Raw genomic sequence first — 11,001 nt, 5'->3', positions numbered from 1 at the left:
AGGTCCCCTTTAATAAAGTTCAAATAGTTTTCAGTTTCCACATCTTTTAGGCTACGTTTACACTAGTGCGTTTTCGCTTCAAAACGCATAGCTTAGAATCATAATTTCTATGCATTTTCCACTGATTTACTGATGAGCATTAACATTTTTGGTCGTGTAGTGTGGACGGAGATCTTTTCTGAAACGCAGTATTGATGGTATTGAGGCAAATCGGGTCGGTGCTAAAAAGTATCGAACACGATACCCAGCCATACTTGTGCGAGTGAGGAAGAACGTGACAACCGCTCCAGGTTTTGTGCAGGGCAACTTTTCATCTCTGGCACTCTGACAACGGCCCAGTCCCAAGAATTCACCATGGTGCAATTATCAAGCATGCTAACTAACCTCATTATATGCTCAGAAGTGTATGTGTGCCAATCACTCGAGTCTCACATGAGTCTTTTGAAAGGAACAAAGACTTCAGAACAAGGCATGGATATATATGCTTCTGTTCTGGAGCATTGCTCATCAGAAAACTATCTGGCACGTCACTTCTCTCTGAATGCTCGGTTCTGTGCTGGATCAGTCTTGGGAAAATTAGATGTTTGATGTGATGTACTAAAACATAATGATCTGGTGATTATGTTCATCTTTGTAATGTACGTCTTTTTTAACATGTACTCACAATGTGAACATTTTAACTGTGAAGCAGAAGTTATAACTGGAACTAAACCTTTTGTCCAATGACTTTCCTTGACTTTTCCATGACTTAGTTTTCCTTGTTTAGACTGAGGTTATTTTGAAGATCGGGCTGATTTCTCATTGCTTTAATTTGTGACTTTAATACAGTAGCATTCTAATCAGATGTGACCCAAATATGAGCGACCAAGTGGAAGTACTCAAAGACAAAATGAGACCAAAGTTCATGTGGCACAATGCCCTTCACTTGGATTTTCAAGGATTTAATAAGAGCCGGCAGCTATATGTGCAGTATTATAGTTCCCATGGTTAATCATTCTATCTACCAGATAATGATATAAACTCAGCAGCTACACCAGTCCCAAAGAAGGAAGTGCAATGTTTAAATAATAATAATAAAAAAATAATAATAATAATATTTATCAGGATGAACTGTGGGTAACCTTTAAAGATTAATCTTCATTATCAGTTCTTATATCAGTTTTAACATTAACTTAATCATAACATGCAACATTTCATTTTGATAAAAGCTTTATAATTATGCGTCACAATGACGGCACTGCATTAGACACACAATAAAAATGTTTTATGGCTATATTCTGTGCAGATGGCCATCGAAAGTGAAGAAGGCTTTGTTGAAAATGCCTGAGAGACATTGAAACAAGTGATATGGAGATAAAAGAGAAATTGACCTCTAAACCAAAGTTGCCTAGCAACATGTAAATATTGGTGCAGAAATTTCAAGCAAACAGCATGCAATACACTTTTTATCATAAAAAATAAACCATAAAAAAAAAAATCTAATAAAATGGCTCAATATCCACTGATAATGAACACACAAGTCCTTTTAAAGCATACTTGGCAATGCAAGCCTGGCTGAGATACAGTCTCTTCCACAAGAATCAACACAGATCCAAAATAACAACAAAACTGTGAGAAACACTCCACGTCCGCATTACTGTGATAGTCAACAACAGATATTTCTTTCAAATAAACATATCATCTGAAGCTACATGTTTCCAGTGAGACAATCATAGAGATGAGTAATTGCATATAATTATGTTGTCATAGGCAATGGCTCGGGGTCATAGAGCTGTGAGTTTCCTGTACCACACATACTGTATCCCTCCTCCCCCCTTCCTCTGCTCCTGCTCTCTCTATAGCCAGAGAATATGGAAAACAGGACGCAACAGGATGCAAAGAGGCCAGTGTCGTTGGGACTTCCAAAGCCAACATTTTACTGCGCTTTTGCTGGGTTCTATAAATATTCAAATGAGTGTTCTAATATGCAAGAACTGAAAAAAAAAACCTTAAGCCAAATGTTAGTTGATGTGCAGGTTTCTAGTTGGTAATGAAAACTAATAGGCCTATGCTTTTGAAACTTCATAATCCTGATTATGCATAATTTTTGAAAGCCATTGCTTTGATGATCAGTTAAAATACATTTTGCATAATTGTGTGTCCTCAGCAGGGATGGGAGGACATTTCTTCTCTGTACAAAGGCAGGGATGTCATTTATAGAAATACAGGGCAGCTGTGAGTGAGTGAGTAAAATGTTTAAATAATCGAAATTTTTTTTTTTAAACTAGCTTTTATTGCTAGAACTTATTTACAATATTTAAAAAAATAAAATAATTAAATAGAAAAAAAAAACACCAAAATGTACTGGTAATTTTCTGCCAGGACATTATCCAGTAATTTTACAGACATTTCTGTTAACCCTAAAACACAATGGAATGAAGTGCAAAATTCAAAATACAAGTGAAACACCTGTAAATAAATAAATAGATAAATAAATAAATATAGAAAATATATATATATGTATATATAAAACATTGTTTTCTGCTTTAGTGTTAAAAACATTGTATAATAGCACAAAGTAAAAGCTTTTAATTGATAAAGTCAGTGTTCACACACATTTCGTGGAATGACACAAGAGGGATTATAAAGGTTAGACGTTTAACCGGAGCAGTCGCGCATGCGCACACACTTAAGTTTACAGTCACCTAATACGGTGTTCAAAGCATCCATCATTCATATGAATGAAACACAGATAAATAACGTTAACTCGGCCCTTCAGAACACAAAAGTTAAACTCTTTAACAATGCATACAACCAACCGAGTTTCCATGACATACACCCTTTACTCATTTTCTGGAAAACTTTGGTCACAAACTTAACTTATCAAAACAAAACTATTCTGACTAATCGAAAAACAAAATAATATAACTAAAGCCAACCAAATGCAAAACTATGAATAAATATAACTATCTCTGATAGACAGAGAGCTGCACCAAGTGCAATATTTGCAAATACCACACAAAAGACACAATTAAAATCCCGTATTTAAACAGAATTTTGCTTGTCACTAAAAGAAATGATCCGCGAAATTCACCTGACGACTGTTAATATGGATTCATTCATTAGCAGCATGCTAGCTCGCCAATGTAACGTTAAAAGCAATTAAACACAACCTAACAACAAACAACAAACCTCTAGGTGCTCTAAATAGAAGACACGCACCAAATAGAGTAATTAAAGTCACTCACATTATCTGTAAGTCCGGCAAGAGTAGCTGTCTTTATGAACAGAGAAGCAACAGACTGTCCCGGTTAGCGGTGACAGATTCCCTCGATGTGAAATATTCCCTTTTCAAAAGCGCTGTTCTTGCTTTAAGTGTGCCCGGCTTCAAACTGAAGTCCACAGGAATAACAGCGACCTCAGTGGTGACACTGTATCTGTGACAGACACGGGCTGTGTTTCAAAACACAGAGAGCTGACTACCTATACAGCTTCTGTGGGCGTCATACAGTCAGCGCGTGTAGCGACTTGGCCGTCACAGGACTTTACATCTTACCTGATGGCCCAAAATGCCTCCTAGGTAGGGTGCTCACTAGGTTATTGAGACACAGCCGCTATTTTCGTTCATCTAATCACTAAAATATCATGACTTTTAACACACAGCCAACACCATTTATTTACTATAAAAGTAGAGTAATGTGTTTTACGTGGAAATATTAGGCTATGACTAGTTTAATGACTGTGTAGTAGCCTATATAAACGAGTAAAATGCATAGGCTACAAATGAATGAGTTTAATCAAAACAAATGTTTCATTTTCATTTGATCAGTTCTCTTCACACAAATCGCGTTGCTTCATCAGCATTCTATAAAAAAAAAACTGTTTTAATCGTTGTGGGACTGAACAAAAAGCACAGTTTTCTCAACAGGGGCTTTATAAATATATATGCACACTATAGAATGAATAACTCATGTTCCTAGTGGAAAATAGGCTAGGAATATGAACCAGGTCCAATATCAAAACAATTATCAAATCGTAAAATGATATTCTAAGAAGAAGTCCCACTGTATTGTTGATAAAGTTGTGTTGAAAATGAAAAAGTGTCTGTTGAGGGATGAGGAGAAAGTCAAGAGCTGCCTACTGGATTGTCATGGTTACTAAAAGGTGCGCAACTGATACAAACTGGAGACTCATTAATATTTTATTGGCTTGTAATTCAAAACTTATAGAAGTATTCCTAAGTTGAAATCTAATACCTCATTGAAAGCAGACTTTGTTTGTAAATCTAATTAGGACACATGATATCTCACTACGTGGCACTGTATCACATTTCTGAGCAAAACAGCTAGGAGAAAAACAGTTTTTAGTTTAAAGACTTATATTTTTACATGCTGAAATGTTCCTCAGGGTGTTTATACAGTTAAACTAGCAGCTTGGGTTAGTCTCACATATAGCCATGAAGCATTGTAGGCTAATATCTGACAAGATTTTACAGAATTATATCTTGTATTTGAACACATATTAATATTAAACATCAGTTCCTTCAGAAACAAGTTTCAAAACAGGTTAAAACAGGAGTTTTACAGTCATGTCTGGTGAGCATGAAGAAACACCATTAATTGGATTTAATGCCACACTGACTTTTGCATTTCCCAGGAGCTTCGCAGCGATAAAAACAATCGTACAATGTGCTCCAGAGCACATATGCCAGTAACACAACATAAGCGAACGTATAAGAGAAGAACAGCTTGATTTCCAGACACTGTGACTCATCTTAATGATGGTTGTTTCTAATGAAAAAGCCTGAAGTGAGGAGGAGTGTTATGCTAGCTGGGAGATATTCTAGTTGTTTTCCAGTTACATGAAAGTATAATAGAACTTGAGTCTAAATATGCAATTTCAGCCCATTTCTGGAAGTGGAACTGTAAAATTATATGGTTAACATGCACCAAAAAAGCTTACTAATTAAACAGACGTTGTACACAAATTTCATAGTGAACTATTGAAAATCATTTTCATTGTCTGAAAATAAATACATAAAGTACTAATATACACATTTAGGCCTATTCAAATGGGATAATATTTATTTATTTTATTAAATATATTAATACTATCAATCAAAAACACAAATCAAACAGCAAACTGAGTATTTGGGTTTGCCCTCCTTATACCCTCAGTGGTAACCAATCCCTCAAAAACATTTCAGCTTAAATTACAGCTCATTCCATATGTTGCTGGCCTGCTGGCAGATGGGTAATTCCACAAAGCACTGAAGTAATAACTGAGTGTTGAGTGTGTGATCCACTCAAAGAGTCTCATTAGCTCTAACACTTCAGAATTAAAAGAGATAAAGGAAGTTTCTCATATGGAGAACACAGCAGGGATGCAATCTCAAGAGAGGGGAAGAAGGTGAGGCCGTCACAGGTGGTCATTTTCAAGGTTTCAAAGTTGATCAAATGATACAGGCTATGAGACGTTTCTTTTAAACTAAGAATTTACTGAACTTCCGGGTCTTACAAATCTAGTTTATTTGCTTATAGTTCTCATACTTGCTACAGTGTGCACATTAACCCTTTGAAGAAGGATTGTAACCACACAAAATAATGTTCTTTTTAGCAGCATCATATGACCCCTTTAAACACCAATATTCGGTATGGTCAGCCGATATATTCTAAACTAATGATTCTTTATTTTTTTTTGCATTTGATTTCCCCAAGTCTTGAATATTATACTCTGAAGTGCAGAGGGATCAGGTGGTTCATTATCATCCAAAAATTCTTGCCCAGGTTGAAACACAGAAATACATCAAGCATTTCAATTTGAGGATTGGAAGGCAGACAGTCATCTGTCTTGAGCGTGCAGGATGCCAATCTAATCATCGGCATAAACAGGCAAAAATTCTGCCCTCGAGCAGAGACAGAAGCAAGTCTGAAAGAACTAATGAGTTTAGAATATGCATAAGCCATGTTGGGGGAAAAAATGTATTCATTTTATGTGTGCTTATTTGGGCCTTTAACCACAGGAATGAAATCTTAATGTTTGGATTGCTTAAGGAAACAGCAAGGGCTCTTGTATATGACTTTCAGTCATTTTTAGACAACTACAAATAAGCCATTTATAAACTAATTTCCTTGAAGAATTCATAGAGTTGCTGTTTATTTGAGCATCTCAACCAGCACAGTACAGCAACATTGGCTCAACCAATGACGTGGGTTTGAGACGGGACTAACCCTTTTACTGAGTATTTGGGGAAACCTGTTGGAAAAGAGTTATTTTTTTGCAATTCTGTTTAGAAATTACACAATTCGGGTTTAAGTGAGTCTTTCACCACAACAAATACAATTTTTAAAAATAACACACTTGGATTCAGCATCTGGCCATTTTATTTTGATAGATTCTATTTACAGCAAATATTTTATTGAATTTCAATAACAAATCATCCATTTCCAAAGCAAATTACTTATTAAATGTAATAATTATTCATTTAAGGCAGCATTAGAATGAAACAGATGCTCATCAAAATACCTTGAGGAAGCTCTCTACATACTGCAGAATGTAGATGCCACAGTCTGTATAGTTATCCTGTTGTGGGACGAGGGGACTCCATCCATTCATCACTCCATTTCCAAAACTCTGTTCAGAGCCCATTTTGACCTTCCATTCCTCTTGTAAGTACCTTGGGTTTACAGAAAATATTTGGCTAGAATGGCAATGTTGTCTTGCGCTCATTGATACGCCCCCCCCCCCAGGTAAATATAACTAGCCGGCTAACATGCATGTGGTTTGCTCGGTTTGTGGGCAGATTTCCATTTTTATGTCAGCAACGAGTCGAGTTCTAGCATACAAACGTCTCCAATGAGATTTGAATGTGGTGAAGGACTTAGCTTTCTGAGCTGCTCCCTCTTGAGGAAGACAGCATTTTGGCGACATTTGACATTAATTGGCGACATTTGCTGCCTAATGCATGATACAGAAGTACAAGAGAAAATGTGTGCTCTCTATTAATGCACAAGTGCAAAAATAATCAAGCACTTGAAACAGAAGATAATTACTCTTGGAGTATCTGCACCACTGATGATCTTCCACTGCAGGCGAGGGAGTCCATGATGAGCATGCATGGCCTACAAACACAGAAAGTCCATCAATGACTGGGTACAATGGAGCATTTCATTGACTTGTTACTGCCATCTAGTGACGGGTAAAGGGAAAACATGGAAAACACTAAACAGTGAGTCAAGTTTCACTTTCAACAGTGAAACTTGACTCACTGTTTAGAGACATTACTTTTACTGTTAAGGACAGATCTGTTCTTGACCATCTGTAATTCAAAAATAGAAAAGGTTAATTCACTCTCCACTGATTTGTTACAGAGTTAGAAAGCGATTAACTCACATTACCTGAACATCATCCTCTGAAAGGGAGCAGAAACACTGGTCTAAGTCATCTATGGGGGAAAAACATGCATAATGAGAGATAAATCACAGAAAATAATTTTCACTCATCCCTCAAAAAAAAAAATTGAATACCTTTCTTCAGGAAGGATGCATCAAATTGATCAAAATTGACAGTGAAGACATTTATAATGTTACAAAAGATTTCTATTTCAAAAATAAATGCTGTTCTCTCTAACTTTTTTTTTATCAAAGAATTCTGAAAAAAGTATTATGGTTTGAACTAAAATATTAATCAGCACAAATGTTTTTAACATTGACAATAATACATCTTTCTTTAGTATACTGAAAATTCAGTTTTGCCTTCACAGAAATTAATTACATTTTAAAATATATTTAAATAGAAAATAATAATATTTCACAATATTAGTGGTTTTATTATTTAATGGTTTTTCATTTTTGATCAGATAAATGCAGTCATAAATGAAGTATTAAATAAATTAAGTATGATGTATGAGACTTCAAAATATGTTAAAAAAAAAATATATATATATATATATATATATATATATAGTTAAAAAAGGCGTGTTACTGAATATTTCATGTATTTCAGCTTTTACACCCTCCAGAATGTTGGAAAACAAAAAACAGAAGAAAAAAAACAACTGTGATAAAAAAAATAAAAATACAAAAAAAAACTCAAATACTCTCAAAACAATTTAGCTTGTATTAAGTATTTGTGGCTATACATTCGAAAGTCATAGACTTCCATTCATTCCTTTGCTTAAGTCAAAATCAACAGCATGACACATGACACTGAACGGGCTGCAAGTCGTTACAAAATCAGTGACCAAAAAGAACCAAATATACACAGAAATCTGTCAAGAAAATAGTAAACGTTTTACTAAGTGCTGTATCATGGAACAGTTTGGATTTCCATGTTCTCTCATTCAAAAAGAAGCAAAATAATTAATCTAACAGATTTTGTCCTTTATCTACACCACCATTTTGCTCTGGCACCACATTGGTTTTCTAAATTACCTATGGATTGACTCCATCTGGAGAGCTGCTTTGAGGATTCTGGAGAGTAGAAGAGGGACATGGGATTGGGTGGAGATTGATCACAAAGATAGTCCACTGAATACCTTCGCCCACTGAGGCGAAGATCCAAACCACTGGTCTGTGACATCTTGCCAGGAAAACAGATGACAGTCCAGTGAGCCCTGAGGACACATTACACAGGAGGGACTCTTATTAAGACATGCTCTTTATTTTACCTACAACCTGAAAGTCTGCCAGAACATTTTGGGATGCAGGATGTGCAGCTTTGTTAAGAGACTCACATTTGATTAATCGGGACAAATATAAAGTCCTTGTCAAAAAGGTTGATGCTCCTGGTCCACGTTTTCACCCGACTGTGCCGGTGCTCTTGCATGCCGCAATACAGTGCAGCGCAGTGTGTTTACACCAGTTATGTTTATGTACTTTTTACAATACCATATTCTATACTTACGATAAATGTGTAGTTCCTGGAAGCCTTCTATGATCTTTTTGAGAGAGCCACTTGAAGAAGAAAGAGCTGAACACATGGTACTTGGAGGCATCCTCCTTTTCCAGCTTCTCGCAGACCAAATACCTGGCCAAAATACAAGACTTATGTCATTACAGTGCCAGTATACTGAAGTAGATAGCCACAATTTTAAAAACGTTAACCTTAGCTAGAAGTTTATTATCACATCGGTTATACCCCCCTTGACTGAAGGAGGTGGGTACACAACCAGTCTGCAAAGAGATGGTGAGAAGAGTTCTTCTAGATAATAATATCACAATAACTGAGGCCGGCCAACTGACTTTTTGATATCCTGTTGAGGCGATGAAGGAAGCTCTATCAAATTGTCCTCATCACTGTCTGAGACACTGAGGGCTGCAATTTCATATCGATGAGGATCAGGAGAGGCCGAGCCCTGCACCAAGCCCTGCTAAACATTGAGAGAAAGAGCTGAAAAACATGTTAAAGGAAGATTTATTTTGCTCTATTATATAACTGGTGCTCAAAGATTCATATCTTGTTGATTCTGTGGTAATATAAAAGGAAAAGGAAAGGTACGAGGAAGAGGAAATAGAAGTAAAAGGACAAGGAATTGGGACGGATAAGAAAAAAAGGAAAATGAAAAAAGAAAAGAAAGGGGAAATAAAAGAAAAAAGGAAGGGACAGGAAAAAGTGAAGTAAAAGGGAATGAAAATGAGAAAGGAGGAGGAAAGAAAAATGAAAAGGAAAGGAAAAATGGACAAGCGAAAGGAGAAGTAAAAAGAAAGGGGAAAGGAAAAGGAAGTAAAGGGAAAGGAAATGGAAAAGGAAAGGAAAAAGAACCAGAAAAGGGAAAGTAAAAGGACAGAAAAATGGAAAGGGAAAATTAAAGTGAAAGGCAAGAAAATAGAAAAAGGAAAGGGAAACAGACGTAAAGAGACAAAGAAAGAGAAAGCAAAAGGAAAGCTAAAGCAATAAAAAGGAAAGGGAAAAGGAACAAGGAAAATAACGGAAGAGAAAAATACAAGTTTGAAAAACCTGACTCGTGACAGGAAGTTCATCATCTTCAGGCTGAAGCACAGTGAACTAAACAGCAAAATAAAATGGATGTTATAGGAAAGGACATCAAATAGAAAGCAACAGCACTATACAGAGTCTGAGGAGCACTTGTCATTTTTAAGTTCAGTTGTCTTAATGCACAAAGTTTAATTTTTATACAGAAAAGTAAAATTAAATGACTAGTGCACCTTTAATCACCATAATAAATAGTCATTTACATTTATTTGATCTACGACTGACTAATGCAAGGAAGTTCGAAACCACATGACTTTCCTCAAAAAGAAAAAAAGAAAAGAATAAAATACAGGTTTGGAACGTGATGACATCATGAAGGTGACACATTTTAACTGCGTGCCATCATGACCCACCTCCTGTTTCTGGGCACACTGATGTGTCTTCAGACTGGGGGGAATCAACAGATAATCACAAGAATGTTTAAACTAAATAAATAAATAAAAACATTAAAATGATTACAAAAACTAAAACTGTTCCTTATTTTTTCAAACTTATATTGTTTACAGAGCGTCTGCCTTCAAAAACAATCGTCTATTTCCTCAATATTTACATTTACATTGGGGAAGTCGTGGCCTAATGGTTAGAGAGTCGGACTCGTAACCCAAAGGTTGCGATTTCGAGTCTCGGGTCCGGCAGGAGGTGTAGGTGGGGGGAGTGAATGTACAGCGCTCTCTTCCACCTTCAATACCATGACTGAGGTGCCCTTGAGCAAGGCACCGAACCCCCAACTGCTCCCCGGGCGCCGCAGCATAAATGGCTGCCCACTGCTCCGGGTGTGTGTTCACGGTGTGTGTGTGTGTTCACTGCTGTGTGTGTGCACTTAGGATGGGATAAATGCAGAGCACTAATTCCTAGTATGGGTAACCATACTTGGCCACATGTCACGTCACTTTCACTTTCACTTTACAGTTGTGCTCAAAATTATTCATACCCTTAAGGGGGTATGTTACCAATTGGTAAATCAAAGAAGGCTGTGAAAATAAATCCGCATTGTTTATCCACTTGATCGTTCATTAAAAAAAAAAAAAA

General features: G+C 36.3%; 1 protein-coding gene across 1 annotated transcript in view; it reads right to left on the bottom strand.

The window, feature by feature from the left end:
• LOC107666253 (unconventional myosin-VI-like) overlaps positions 1 to 8,475 on the bottom strand; it is a 65,930-nt gene extending 57,455 nt beyond the window's left edge. The window contains exons 1-4 of the mRNA XM_016457473.1: positions 8,412 to 8,475; positions 7,248 to 7,297; positions 7,032 to 7,100; positions 6,505 to 6,655 (exon numbers count right to left, since the gene is read on the bottom strand). The gene's annotated coding sequence lies outside the window, so the exon portion shown is untranslated. The remainder of the gene's footprint in view (positions 1 to 6,504; positions 6,656 to 7,031; positions 7,101 to 7,247; positions 7,298 to 8,411) is intronic.
• Between the last annotated feature and the right edge of the window lie 2,526 nt (positions 8,476 to 11,001).

The sequence above is a fragment of the Sinocyclocheilus anshuiensis genome, unplaced genomic scaffold, assembly GCF_001515605.1.
Source record: "Sinocyclocheilus anshuiensis isolate Anshui unplaced genomic scaffold, SAMN03320099.WGS_v1.1 scaffold936, whole genome shotgun sequence".
Taxonomy (NCBI): domain Eukaryota; kingdom Metazoa; phylum Chordata; class Actinopteri; order Cypriniformes; family Cyprinidae; genus Sinocyclocheilus; species Sinocyclocheilus anshuiensis.
This window is presented reverse-complemented; position numbering and strand designations above follow the sequence as displayed.